Source organism: Camelina sativa, chromosome 15 (assembly GCF_000633955.1).
Source record: "Camelina sativa cultivar DH55 chromosome 15, Cs, whole genome shotgun sequence".
Lineage (NCBI taxonomy): Eukaryota > Viridiplantae > Streptophyta > Magnoliopsida > Brassicales > Brassicaceae > Camelina > Camelina sativa.
In genome coordinates this window covers 10,354,534-10,368,393 of record NC_025699.1, presented here as the reverse complement: position 1 = coordinate 10,368,393, position 13,860 = coordinate 10,354,534, and the positions used below count along the sequence as shown (strand labels likewise).

Genomic DNA, 13,860 nt, shown 5'->3' with positions numbered 1-13,860 from the left:
TATAGTCGTATATTAGCGACGTTTGTGTGACCGAATGTGGTAGTTGCAGTTTCCGACTAAACTGCAACCAACTCTATTTGGGGACTTTTTTGTGACTATTTATGTAATTTGGATATGGTCACGAAGTGGTCACATTGTTTGAATTGGTTTGGTCACAAAGTAGTTACATTTTTTGAATTGGTTTGGTCACAAATTAGTCACGGTTTAGTAATCCTCAATTTGATTAATTTCGGATTTTGAAATGATATTAATCAAAAGTAATGATGATTTAAGGTACTAATCATGCAAACTTATCATCCTAAACAAAAAGATCATCCAAAAAGTATTTAAAAGCAAAACAAGTTCATTAAAAAAAAAAAGGGAATTGCAACAAGTTCAATTGGAAGCAGTATTAGAGGAAGGAGAATTGGCAGCTGGACTGGAGACTGGTGTGGTGCCTGGTGTGGTTCTTCCGCCAGTGAGTTGTGCATTGGTTGCAGGTGCGGTAGCTGGATGGGTGGTTGGAGGTGTGGATGATTCAGGAGGAGAAACCATAAAAGCTTCAAACTCAGGATTTTTTTCTTTCATATAGAGGAGAAGCCTCTTCAGTTCAGCTTGAGACTATCGGTGCCTCGTGTTCAGAAATCTTGTGCCGAAGTTCATCTTGAAGCTCCCCAAGAGTTGTTGGAGAAGCACTTGTATAACTCTCTGCCCTTTTCCTTTTCTTTAGTGTCTCCACAAGTGATCCAAGTCCAAATGGGTTGCCTCTGTGGTCTGTATGAGTACACTAAACCAAGAGATAAACATTTAGTAATTATCACAGACTAAACGGAACCAGATTTAAAAAAAAAACAGACAGAAACGAATTTACCTGAAGGAAGATTTCATTTCTTTCATCAAGGGAAAGATTATGATGTGTTGAACTCTCTGAACCATCTGGACCCCCATCTACCTCTGTTTCAGCTTGTCTCTCTTCTATGGTCCTATCATATGTCTCAGCAACTTGTTTGGCTTTTTGATCCACAAATGTTCCATCCGGACGAGTGTGTGTTTTAAGAAACACTTCCACTAGTGACACAGGACGCCCCAACTCTTCCTCCTACAATGATAGTGAAACAGATTAAATCATGTAAATATCAGAAAAAACATGGAAATATCAGAAAAACTTTGAGCTGAATTCGATAAGTCTTACCATCTCTTGATGAATTTGCACAAATGATTTCTGACCAGCTAAGTGTTTGTGCACTCCAAGACCTCCACGATCAGAGTTTCTGCACTGTGAAGCATTCTCACTCTTCTCAATTGCATCAGGGGTCTTCCAATATTCCACCATAACAGGCCATAATTTTTCACCAATCCATGGTAGTTGTACACCATTCCTCCTAACTTGACTGACAATTCCTTTCATCCTTTTCTTGGCTATCTTCAAGAAACCTGCTTTAACGAGCTCAGTAATGCCGATATCCCAATTGTACTTCCGCTACAATAACACAAAACATAGTTAGCAACAATACCAAAACATAGTTAGCAACAATAACATAAATAAGGAGTAAACCTTACCGCAAATGTCCTGAAATATCGCTCTTGAATTTTGACTGGAGTAACCTTCCAACTGTAGTAAGACCCATCAAACTTTCTCCTCAATATTCCAGAAATCGCTCGAGACAGCTGACCTTTCTGCCGGTTAAACCTGTTACATAAAATGAGTAAGTCTACTACTAAATATGGACTTGAAACAATTGAAACAAACTATTGAATATCAAACAACCGACACTTAAAGCAACAACTATACTTATTGAATATCAAACAACAACTAGAATTATTGACACTTAAAGAAACAACTACAAACTTAGACTTATTAAATATCAAACATAGACTTGTTGAATATCAAACAACAACTAGAAACTTAGACTTATTGAATATCAAACTATTGAATATCAAACACTTAAATCAAGAACTACACTTATAGACTTATAGACACTTTTAGCAACAACTACAAACACTTAATACCATAGCATTTTATAGCATAGCGTTTCAAGAAACTACAAGCAACCGAGTAATCAACAACTACAACCGTAATCAACAACTACAACCGTAATCAACAACTACAACCGAGTAATCAACAACTACAACCGTAATCAACAACTACAACCGAGTAGCAAAGGAAAGAGTTTCATACCATAGCATTTCTCGGCCAGGGATAGGATGCTCAGACAAGAGTGGTAGATGTTCTCGGCCTGGAAGTCTTAGCAAACATATATTATTATATCAGTAAAAATTAACAAAATTCGATAAGATAATAAGATAATATTTTCTTTGAAATCCCCATGTAAAATATGGTCCCAATAATATCATAAATTAATAATCATATAAATTTACACATATATATATATACTGATATAATAATATATGTTTCTCCTAAAGCTCATTTCTATAGAACAATTGTAATGTAGTATTTTCAAACTATAATGATATCTCTAAAATATTTTATAACATATCATAAAAATAGTTAAATTTTAAAGTTTTCAATTTTTCAGATATGCATTATTTACAATTTGATAATTTGACAGATTATTAAAATAGGAGAATTGATATTATTATTTATAAATTTGAATTTATGTATGTCATGTGTATAAGTCAATTTGTCTATAGTATTTGTAATTTCTTGTCAATAATGTTTTCTAAATATTACAAGCTCAATTCATAAACCTTAAAATCTACAACATCCGAAAGATTAATCTTATTTTGTTAAAATTGTCTAAATTCATAATTTTAAAAAATAAACAATTAAAAATATATCTATAAATTAATAATTATTAATTTACACTATAAAATAAGAATTATTAATTTATAGATAAATTAATATCACTATAAATTAATAAAATGTCTTGATCCCAACATTATTAATTTATAGAGGTTTTACTGTACCTTATTAAAGTCACAAAATAAAAATTTTGAATTCTACACATTATGAACAATATAAATCGCTAAGGAGACTCATAGTAGATACAATAAAGCACTAATAATAGTAAGATTTAGTTAAACAATGTTTATATTACTTAGTTTTGATTTTTCTTCATTGGAACACATTCTTATAAATGAACATGTAACACTTAGGATAAATTTTGAACTTATGGATGTTTAGTTTATAGACATTGAAATTTAATACTTTGAGAAAGTTATTATTGACAAATTGAGCAAAACAAAGTATAAACTTCAACCTAAACATGTAGATGAATCTCAAATGTGAAATTTCAAAATAAAAAATATATAGAGTGGCTAAACAGTCTTAAAAAGTAACTAAATCAGGTGTTAGTCGTAATATAGTGGCAAAAGGGTCGCAATGTGTGACTATTTTAACACTACCTTATTAAAGTCACAAAATAAAAATCTTGAATTCTACACATTATGAACAATATAAATCACTAAGCAGACTCATAGTAGATACAATAAAGTACTAATAATAGTAAGATTTAGTTAAACAATGTTTATATTACTTAGTTTTGATTTTTCTTCATTGGAACACATTCTTATACATGAACATGTAACACTTAGGATAAATTTTGAAGTTATGGATGTTTAGTTTATAGACATTAAAATTTAATACTTTGAGAAAGTTATTATTGACAAATTGAGCAAAACAAAGTATAAACTTCAACCTAAACATGTAGATGAATCTCAAATGTGAAATTTCAAAATAAAAAATATAGAGAGTGGCTAAACAGTCTTAAAAGAGTAGCTAAGTCAGATGTTAGTCGCAAAGTCTTCAGATACATGTCACAATATAGTCGCAATTTGTGACTACTTTGTTAAGTGGTAGGAGTAAAAAATGTGGATGCAAATAAGTCCTCAATATGCTACTTTTTGCGATTATTCTTAGTGACAATAGAACTGGTCACAGAATAGTCGCAAAATTGTGACCATTATGAGACGAATTTCGTTTCGACGCAAAATAGTCCTAATGTAGTCGCTTATTTGAGACCCTTTTATGACGTTTATTTTTCGTCGTTAATAAGCGACGTTTTTCTCTCCAATTTTTTTTGTAGTCTCTTAATGTCGCAAGGTAGTCGCAAAAACGTCGCTATATTTTGCGACTGAATAAGTAGTCACAAACTGTAGTCCCAAAATGCATGTTTTTTTGTAGTGTTTTTGTTTGAAAAATAAATATAGACATGGACCGCTTTTTCGGACAAGCTTGTTTGGAGGCAAAGTTATAATCACAATGAATAATGAACTGAATATGGAGATGGCAAAGACAAACCGTATTCCCGGTATCACGAAAAGCTTAGCACGAGTATTTGGAGAAGATAACAATTTGTTTTTGCAGAGCACAGAGTCTCATAAACATGCGAGGAACTTGACACTCCAACTATTGGGTTCACAAGGTTTAAAATTGAGGATATTGGAAGATATCAATATATTGGTTCGTACATACATGGGTGAAGAAGCTAGGAATGGAACTCTTGACGTTAAGGAAACAACAAGCAAGGTAAAAAATAATTGATCAACTTTATGATGCCTTTCTCTTGACAATATTAAATAAAGTAGATAAGGTATATAGGATACATGATCAACTCACAAGTATTTGTAATATTAACCGTTACAGATCATAATTGAGTGCCTTGCAAAGAAAGTTATGGGTGAGATGGAACCAGAGGCGGCAAAAAAACTCGCACTTTGTTGGAGATATTTTCCGAGTGGTTGGTTTCGGTTCCCTTTCAACATTCCTGGGATAGGTGTCTATAATATGATGAAGGCAAGTAATGAGTGCTCTTACCAATACTTTATATATATATATATACATATAGGTATATGCTTATAATGAAAGCTGTGATAATTATGTTTTGTGACAGGCAAGAAAAACGATGAAGAAGTTACTAAAAGAGGAAGTGTTGAAGAAGAGAGCATCAAGAGAGGAGTTCGGGGAATTCTTTAAGATCTTATTTGGAGAAAACAATAGAGGAAAGGAAATTATGAGTATGGATAATGTGATCGAGTACATATATACTTTCTTTCTGATTGCTAATGAAACAACACCACGGATTCTCGCGGTTACAATTAAACTTATAAGCGAAAATCTTGAAGTCATGCAAGAGCTTCAAAGAGAGCATGCAAGAATTGTTGGAGATAAGAGTGCCAAGTAGGCCGGCCTAACATGGGAAGATTATAAATCCATGACTTTCACCAATATGGTAAGTGAGTTCCAAAATCATGGATAAAGTGATAAGACAATTTAAAATCATGTACATTTTAGTAGCTCACACACACACATGTACGGTACTTTGTTTCAGGTGATTAATGAGTCTCTTAGGATCTCAACCACAGTACCTGTAATACTTAGGAAACCTGATCATGACATCAAAGTAGGTGATTATACAATTCCAGCGGGTTGGAACTTCATGGGCTACCCAAGTGTCCATTTTAATCCAGAAAAGTACGAGGATCCTTTAGTATTTAATCCATGGCGTTGGAAGGTGATTCAAATATGATCTTTATTATTAACTATTTGCTTCCTAATCCACTAATCAAATTCAATTTTTTCACATGCACCTAACTTTATTAACATGGAAAAGATGTGGATGCGATACTCTCGAAGAATTACGTTCCGTTTGGTGCTGGTCCTAGACTCTGTGTAGGAGCTTACTTTGCTAAGATGCTGATGGCTATATTTATCCACCATTTGTGTAGTTATAGGTCTGCTTTTATCACCTTATGACTCTGAATTTATATATTTTTAAATTATGTCAAACTCATTACTTGGATTTATTTGGTTTGTAGGTGGTCAATGAAGGCAGAGATCACAGTAACTCGAAGCTATATGCTTATGTTTCCTCATGGATATGATGTTCAAATCTCTAGAAAGACTTAAGTATAAAATGTATTAGGGTTGTTATATTTCGTTGGTGATCATTGGGCTATAATATAATAATAAAATAATGGCATATATATATATATATTTATATATGGATATGTAATTTGCTTAAAAAAAATTACAATAGTAAAATAATGGTTTATATATATAGTAGATAAAGTTCGCGTAATTTACGCGGATATAAAAAAATATGTAAAATTTTAAATAATTTTTTATATGTTGATTTTATATTTTATTTGATATTTTTACATAACTTAAACTGTTGTTATAAGATCCATAGTTGTGAAATGATCACATGGTTCTATGCTGCCTCTGCCACTAATACCATTGCCATTAGAATCATTATGACATACTAGACTGAGACATAGTTTCCGTCGGGTAGCCGGAGGGAGAGAGATTAGAGAAATTAAAATCGAAATCTCAGTACAATTGACTTTTAGGAGAAGAAGGCGGAGATATCATAATGTGAGAGTGTTTTTTTCTTCTTAAGTTTGGATTTTGATTTTCTTTTAGATTATAATAATGAGAATTTTAATATTTATATATTTCTTCTTATGTTTTGGTGTTGTCGATGTTGTATATAAAATAAATTCACCTACCTACATGAGAATATGATCAAATTAGATTTTGAGATTTTTTTTTAAATAAAGAAAGAAAAAACTTTTAAAGTAAAGAAAGAAAAAACTAACATATGCTATTATTTTTAAACTTATATCCGTTATTTTGTGTGCCAATTCCAGGTTATATGGAATCCGAGAACATCCCCTTTTCCACTAGTACATATAAATACTGTAGTTTCTTCTACTATTGGACTACTCGTACTCACACGCATTCAAACCGACACAATACCCTAACCCCTTTCATTCCTTTTTGTCAAAAGAATCAATTTCTTAATTTTCTATACATTTCCTTTTAATTTAGTAATCGGGATAGTAAAGACCGAATGCGAGACTAAGCTTGTGAGGCTTGTAACATATCTGATATTCTTGCTATCTAATACATCTACAGTGGTAGACCATGATTAATTTTCTTTTCATTTGCCGATCGGCTAGTCCACAATCACCACAACTTTTATTTTATTCACACAGTATATAATATATTTAACTCCTTTATTTGGAGACAACTCAAGTTTCAGCTGAGATGTTTTCGCTTAGGCTATTGATTGACATTAGAATTTTTCTATTCCTCCAAAAACACATCTAATAGAGTTTGAGAGCAAAGAAAATTGTGAAATGATTTTCTTCTCTTTTCAATCGTAACAAACTTTACAAGATGTGTTATATACATGATATGTCTATTTTGTCTCTCCTTAGCCTATTTTTATCATGTATTTAGCTAGGATAACTCATTGGTTTGCATCGTTTTCTAGTTCTTTCTATACACTTTACACGTCTAGTAGTTCTTGCATCATCCTTGCATACATTGTGCATTTTGGAGTATTTCAGGTATTTAGGAGACGTTGGAAGCCATTCTCGTGCGAGCCATTTTCACCATCTCCGTTTCGCTCGAGCCATTGTCACCATCTCCGTTCCGATCGAGCCATTGTCACCATCTCCGTTTCGCTCGAGCCATTGTCACCATCTCCGTTCCGACCGAGTCATTGTCACCATCTTCGTTCCGACCGAGCCATTGTCGTCTGAGCTATTGTCGTCCGAACCATCCGTTCGAGCCGTCCCACTCGAGTGGGATTTAGCTTTCGACATCTTCATAAAAGTTGTAGGGAATTGAGTTATCTTTCCAACGCCGTTTATTTCAAGCCAATCGGAGGTGTGGTTCAAGAGTTCTCATCGTTTTAGTGGATGCGTATACACCACATCCGAGCCATGCTCCCCCGCCATGCACTCCAGCTTGTTTGATTGAGCCATGCTCCTCCGCTACGCACTCCAGCTTGTTTGATCGAGCCATGATCCCCCGCCACGCACTCCAGCTTGTCTGATCGAGCCATGCTTCTTCAACGCGCACGAACTCGATCGCACATGTCGGGAAGAAAGACGTTTGGTTTCACACGCTTCAGGAGATTACCGAACCAACGCTTTACCTTGTCGTTTTAAGTATTAGGGCTTTCCATGTTGGACTACTATATATATATTTTGTTAAGTCTTTGCTGAGACATCTTATCTTTTATCTCGTTTTCGTTCCCAGAAGGTTTTAACCTAGCTACAAAAATACGTTCTGAGACTTGTATTCCGATATCGTTGAGATTTATTGAGATTTTGCATTTGATTCCTTCTACAAAGTTGTTCATCTTATTTTTATCTACCTAATAATGCTTGTTTCAATGTTTTCTGAGTCTGTATCTTTGGTGATGATTTCCGGATCTGAGTAGTGTGTTAGTTCTTGAGGATGGGATAGATTAGGTGGAGGATCTTAGGATGTAGAGTGTTTAAGCTTTGATTGTATGATTCCCTTCTGGACTTATTTCTTTCTGATTTTTATTACATTCCTGGAACTGTTTTGTTTGTTCATGCTTAGAATCGTTTTTGGTTTCACTTATTCATCTTCGCTTCTAGTCATACATTTTCGTTTCTAGTTCTGTGACTCATTTCCGTTTTGTATTGTCATCATTCTAGGACTGTTAGACAAACACTATCTTTGAATTGGCTTGACTTGTGATAGCTTGATTGCATCTCAATTGTTAGCAACATCTCATTTTGATTGACACCTTAAGTACTACAACACATAAAGTTAATTGAACCTACTAGGAGACACAAAAATCCTAGTATCAATTTGGCGCCGTTGCTATTTGGGATTCGTTTTGCTACCTTTAAGATTTCAAGTTTTGCAAGATTAAGTTTTGTTACACTTATCATTCTGGGTACTGACTTGTTTTGGTTGTCTGCTTGATTGTCTTGCACTTCAGGCACCTGTTGATTGCAACCTTGCATGCACACCAGATCAAGAGGGCATCAGAATCTCCTTCCTGGTATCGACGAAATCAATCGGTTGCAACGACCACGACAAGCTCGTCAACTCACTAATCATCCCGCACCAGTTACTATGGAACAACAGAATGAACCAAATCAGGGACCGCGAAACATTGGTGCTGGGGATGCACCGAACACTCATACTCAGCGTGCTGGAATCGTCCCTCCCGCCGTGCAGAACAACAACTTCGAGATCAAAAGTGGTCTGATCACCATGATCCAAGGAAACAAGTTTCACGGGTTGCCTATGGAGGATCCACTCGACCACTTGGACGAGTTCGACCGTCTTTGCAGTCTTACCAAGATCAACGGCGTGAGTGAGGACGGTTACAAGTTGCGCCTCTTCCCATTCTCCCTGGGAGACAAGGCTCATCAATGGGAGAAAAACCTTCCCAAGGGATCAATCACCACCTGGGATGGTTGCAAGAAAGCATTCTTGGCCAAGTTTTTCTCCAACTCCAGAACAGCACGTCTCAGGAATGAGATTTCCAGCTTCACTCAGAAGAGCTCAGAATCATTCTGTGAAGCATGGGAGCGTTTCAAGGGTTACCATAGCCAGTGTCCACACCATAGTTTCAGCAACGAGTCACTGCTGAGCACTCTCTACCGTGGTGTACTACCAAAGATCCGTATGCTGCTTGACACTGCTTCTAATGGTAATTTCCTGAACAAAGACGTTGAGGAAGGATGGCAACTGGTGGAGAATCTCGCTCAGTCTGACGGCAACTACAATGAGGACTATGACCGCACAGTTCGTGACGACGCTGGATCTGAGGAGAAGTACAAGAGGAATCTTAAGAATGTCAATGACAAGCTTGACCGCCTCTTGCTAAGTCAGCAGCAGACTGTCCACTTCGTATCTGAGGATGACCCTTTTCAAGTTCAGGATGGGAAGGGTGAGCAGTCTGAAGCAATCAACTACGTCCAGAATCAAGGTGGATACAACAAGGGTTATAACCCCTACAAGACGAACCCCAATTTGTCTTACCGGAGCACCAATGTTGCAAATCCACAAGATCAGGTGTACCCTCCTCAGCAGCAACAACAAGGTACGCAAAAGCCTTTTGTTCCTTACAATCAAGGATTCATGCCTAAGCAACAGTTCCAGCAAAGTTCTCACGCTCCTTCCGGACCACCACCTGGATTTTCACCTCAACAAGTTCAACCTACTCAAGCTCCAGATCAAGAAATGAAGCACATGCTGCAACAACTTCTTCAAGGTCAAGCTAGTGGTTCTCTGGATACTGCTAAGAAGTTTGCTGAACTCAGTCAGCGGATGGAATGTTCTTACAATGATCTGAATGTCAAGTTTGAAGCTCTTAACTCCAAGATGAAGTATATGGAAGGCAAGACTATTTCTACTTCTACCCCAACAACTGGCAACTACCTGGAAAAGCAGTTCAAAACCCCCAAGGACTATGCTACTATGCATGCCATCACCACCCAAGCTGTAGATGTACGGCTCACTAAGGACACTGAGAGTTTAGATGGGGAGAAATTTCTTCAATATGAAGTTCAGATAAAGGATCATGTCGAGGTGCTCAAGGATCCAATTAAGTCAGCCAAGCAATCTGATCCTGAAGCTACTAAAGAACCCACTGCTCCCAAGGATAAACCTGTGAGATCCATTCCTCCACCATACAAGCCACCTCTACCATTTCCAGTGAGGTTTAAGAAGCAGCTTACTGAGAAGCACAAAGCTCTGTTCGAAAACCAAGTCAAGGAGATTAAACTTAGGATGCCTTTGCTTGATGCATTTGCACTTGTGCCTCAATATCAAAAGTTTTTAACTGATTTGGTAACAGAAAGGACCAAAGAGAAGGAGGAGATAGCTAAAGGAGCTCAAGCTAAGGTTTTGGAAGATGAGAGGGTAGCGCATGACATTGGTGGGGTTATTCATGAAAGAAAGATGTTATTCAGAAGATGATTATCCCAATGAAGCTAGAGGACCTNGAAGTATATGGAAGGCAAGACTATTTCTACTTCTACCCCAACAACTGGCAACTACCTGGAAAAGCAGTTCAAAACCCCCAAGGACTATGCTACTATGCATGCCATCACCACCCAAGCTGTAGATGTACGGCTCACTAAGGACACTGAGAGTTTAGATGGGGAGAAATTTCTTCAATATGAAGTTCAGATAAAGGATCATGTCGAGGTGCTCAAGGATCCAATTAAGTCAGCCAAGCAATCTGATCCTGAAGCTACTAAAGAACCCACTGCTCCCAAGGATAAACCTGTGAGATCCATTCCTCCACCATACAAGCCACCTCTACCATTTCCAGTGAGGTTTAAGAAGCAGCTTACTGAGAAGCACAAAGCTCTGTTCGAAAACCAAGTCAAGGAGATTAAACTTAGGATGCCTTTGCTTGATGCATTTGCACTTGTGCCTCAATATCAAAAGTTTTTAACTGATTTGGTAACAGAAAGGACCAAAGAGAAGGAGGAGATAGCTAAAGGAGCTCAAGCTAAGGTTTTGGAAGATGAGAGGGTAGCGCATGACATTGGTGGGGTTATTCATGAAAGAAAGATGTTATTCAGAAGATGATTATCCCAATGAAGCTAGAGGACCTTGGTTCTTTCACCCTGCCTTGTTCTCTAGGTCCATTGACCTTCAAAAAGTGCCTATGTGACCTTGGTGCTTCAGTAAGCCTCATGCCCCTCTCTGTAGCTCAGAGGCTATGATTCAACGAATATAAGTCATGCAACCTCCGCTTAATATTGGCTCATAGGACTACTAGATTGCCTCATGGTCTACTAGAGAACTTGCCCATCAAAATTGGACAAGCTGAGATTCCTACTGATTTTGTGGTGCTGGGAATGGATGAAGAGCCTAAAGATCCACTAATCATGGGAAGACCTTTCTTAGCTACAGCTGGAGCAGTCATTGATGTTAAGAAAGGGAAGATTGATCTCAATCTGGGTAAAAACTTCAAGATGACGTTCGACATCAATGATTCTAAGAAGAAACCAACTATTGATGGGCAGACCTTCGTGATTGAAGAGAAAGATCATAAAGCTGGGTTTGACATCTTTGAGAGTGTGAATGAGGCAGAAACTGAGGTTTTGGTAACCAAAGACAAAACTCAAAGTGTCATTCGACCATTCTCCTACTCGAGTGCAGTCGTTACCTCCCTAAGCGTCAAGACCTGCTTCCTAAACCTCACCAACCGCAAGAGTCAAGTCCTCATGTGCTTGACAGTTTGTATGAACTCCAAAATACTCAGATTCTAAGTGATTCAGTGAAAGAGTTAATAGCTATGGTGAAGGAGATGAGTGGGCAAATCAAGAAGCTCCAAGGTACAATGAGAAGTTCTCCTCCAAGGAAATTAAGGAAGAGGTTTAGGATAATGAAGAAGAGGTGTTGCAGAGTTCAACCACGACCGTGCATTCTCAACCATCGTCGACTCGAGCAAGGTTCAACCGACGGCGTGGAATCAGACTCGACCCATCCTGAGAGATTCATCACTCTGCACTCGTTCGAGCCACGCCTCCGCTGTCGCGCTCGAGCCAATCTCACTCCGCATACGCTCCAACTACCACACTCGAGTCACTCAAGCCAACACGCGATCGAGCCCCTCTCTCGAGCCACACACAAAGTCTCCATGGAGCCAACTCGTCAGAGAACACTCTCTCCGGTTCCTTCCCCAGCACGTCAATCTTCATATGTGTCACGGGAGCGACCAGCTTCACCCGCTCCTTCACGCCACTCATCACACGAGTCTAGGGAGAGACAGAGACGCGGTTCGCGAGGTTCTAGAGCTTCCTCTAGTCATAGATCAGCGCGTCGCTCTGCAGCTCGAGATGAGCATGAGGTTGAGCAGCAAGTTGAACATCAGGGTGATCATCAGCCTACAGAGGTTGTTGTGTTGGTTTCGGACCATGGTGAGTCCAGAGTCGATGACATGCAGTGTGACGAGCAGCCGAACATGTATCAGAACACGCAAGCGGTCGAGCAGCAAGTCGACCAACAAGCTGATGTCACACCCGCAGATCCCGAACAAGGCAAAGGACAGAATCAGTTTCACGCTCCTCCTGAGGCGTGCACAGACTCCTTCTTCTACTACTGAGGTACTCCGACCTTCCCTTTGTACATACCATTTCATTCCCGCATTGTTCTCGTTGTGATTCTTAAATCCTCCTGCAAATTTTTCTTACACATGAGACTGTGTAATTTAAGTTTGGGGGAGGGTTTGAGATAATGTATCTGATGTTGTGTTTTGTGATTCTTATTTCAAATTTTTTGCATCATATTATGTTTTAGTCTGCATCCATCTATTTGCATAGAAAAACCATAAAAATTTGAATTTTTTTTGAAAATTTCCACAAAAGCAGAGTGTTCATGTAGTTTGCACTTGCATATTAGGATTGAGTCTAGGTTTATTCATATAGGGTTGTTGCATTTAGCTTAGGGGTTGATGATGATTGTAACCTTGTTAGCAGTTGGATTCAATAGGATAGGATCAAGGCCCTTGTTCTTAGTTCTTTGATGCTTGTTGATTGAACTTGAAAATTTAAGATTAAAGCATGTTTTGAATTGATATCATTCCCTATCTACCTGAACCTAATCCTGACTTGCAATTATCCTGTTATGCATTGAAGTTGAACTCATGGATACCATATACATACTTGGATTGTCTTTACCACCCTTGTCAATCCAAGTAGCTGATTCCCATCTTTGGAACAGTTCCCCGCACACTTAACCAACCGTTCTTTCAAGCCAATTGTATTCTTGAGTGTCAGGCTTTTTTCCGAGTTGAGCTTGTTAGAAAGTCTTAGGTTCTAACCGACAAGAGTAGGATCCTGTGTAGTTCTAGTTCGCGTTATCCGGACTAGTGGGACTAGGTGAGAACTCGAATTTGGGTATTGGGTATGGATTTGTGCAGAAGAGTGAAGTGTAAAAAGAAAGTAAAGGGTAGAAAGTCTTTAGGAGGGGGATGTGTTTTCAAGGTTTACAAGTCTAGTAAAGGAGTTGGGTTGAGCAAAATAATGAGTTATTGGTTCCGGGCATAAAACGAAAAGATTAGACAAAGAAAAGAAAGTAAAATGTTTAAGATGTCTAGATTCCTTAGAAGAAAAGAAAAA

At 37.7% G+C, this 13,860-nt stretch overlaps 1 long non-coding RNA gene and 1 pseudogene across 1 annotated transcript in view; both read left to right on the top strand.

Moving 5' to 3' along the window:
- Nucleotides 1-801, top strand: part of LOC109125002 — a 1,620-nt gene extending 819 nt beyond the window's left edge. Inside the window, exon 2 of the long non-coding RNA XR_002035390.1 lies at nt 274-801. This is a non-coding gene — a long non-coding RNA (uncharacterized LOC109125002). The remainder of the gene's footprint in view (nt 1-273) is intronic.
- On the top strand, nt 3,968-5,848 carry LOC104748325 (annotated as a pseudogene).